This window comes from Triticum dicoccoides, chromosome 3B (genome assembly GCF_002162155.2).
Source record: "Triticum dicoccoides isolate Atlit2015 ecotype Zavitan chromosome 3B, WEW_v2.0, whole genome shotgun sequence".
In the NCBI taxonomy this organism is placed as follows: domain Eukaryota; kingdom Viridiplantae; phylum Streptophyta; class Magnoliopsida; order Poales; family Poaceae; genus Triticum; species Triticum dicoccoides.
The window spans coordinates 779,461,890-779,463,479 of NC_041385.1; positions in this window are offsets into that span (position 1 = coordinate 779,461,890).

Here is a 1,590-nt window from a genome sequence, read left to right on the forward strand (position 1 = left end):
GGACACACGACTTGGAGCACGCCGTCTTGGTAAGTTCCTCTTTCCTTCTGGTTTTCTTGTGATTTCATCTCTGTGGGGGCACGCCAGCGCACCCACTGGGTGTAGCCCCCGAGGTTCGGGTCATCTATGTAGTAGTTGGGTCGACCCTTAGGAGCGTTGGCCTTGTGTTAACTTTGGTCTTCTCTTCAGCACCTTGACGCCTTCCGGGTTGCCGGCTTCAACCGGCTCCTGGGCAAGCATCGGGAGCTCAAGGAGCAGCTTGCCGCCAAGGAGGAGGAGCTTTGCATCGCCGCAGGTACTTTGTTGTGTTCCTTTCTTCTAGTGGGGGCGCGCTAGCGCATCCACTGGGTGTAGCCCCCGAGATTCGGGCCAACTGTGTAACAGTTGGGCCAAATCTTAGGTCTTGTCTTTTTATTTCTTTCTGCTGACTTCTTCTTCTTCGCAGCCGAGGTGCTGTCTTGGCGGACCCGGTTGTTCCGGGCTGGTCATCACTATGACCGGCTTGGTGCTAATTCTGGCCGTCTCGGCGTCGAGGCGGCGCAGGCAAAGGCGGAGGCGGCCGCGGCCCAGCGGTCTCTTGACGAGGCCAACTGGCTGCACGAGCAGCTGGCGCGTCACAAGAGCCGCCTCGAGGCCGAGGTGGAGCTTCTTAAGGTGGAGGCCGCCAAGGTGGTGGAGACGCAGCGGGCCCTGGTCGACGCCGACTAGCAGCGCGGCCAGCTGGTCGACGACAAGGGCCAGCTCCAGGCCGAGGTGGAGCCTCTGCGGGAGCAGGCCACCACGGCTGAGGAGGACCGCCAGGCTGAGGCTCGTCACCATGAGGCGGCCGAGAAGGCGGCCGAACACAAGGACGCTAAGCTGAAGGCGGGCCTTGCTAAGGCGGCCGACCTGGAGAAGGCCCTCGGGGAGCGGGAGCGGCGTGGTACATTGCTCGAGGCGCAGCACCTGGAAGAGTCTTTCTCCAGTAAGTGCTGCTTCTTCGTTGTTTGCCGGGTCGGGACCCGGCCCTTTCTTCTTTGTTGCTCTTCTGACTTGCTTCTTCTTTGGCTACAGGGGCCTCTTCGGATCGCACTGTCTTGGCATCCGAATCTTCAGCTGGACGCGCTGATGGGTCAGCGCGCTGGCTCGGAGCAATTGCTGCAGGAGCAGGCCGGCCGGATCGCCTCCCGGGCCAGCTATATCGCCGAGTTCGCCTTCCACGACGAGTTCCATCCGGAACGGACGGAAGACAACACGGTCGTGGATGGCGACGACTACGGCTTGCTTCTTCGCGACCCGGAGGGCAGCTCGGAGGAGACGAGCGTCTACGGCAACGTGGAAGCCGAAGAGGACACTGGTGCTTCGCTGGACCCGGAGGCCAGCCGGGGGAGCCGTCGAGCTCGTGACGCTGCGCTAGGAATGCCTGAGAATCTTTGTAGAAAATTCTGTTAAGTAGCAGGTACACCCACCCACTGGGGGTTTTCAGGATGTAATGAACTCGGGCCGTGGGCCTTTGCTTGAAACATTTATGTGTAAATGTTGTGAGTGTTTATTTGCTGTTTGCCTTCTGCTTTTTTCGAACTTATTTCATGCATTGCTCCTCTCTGAAAC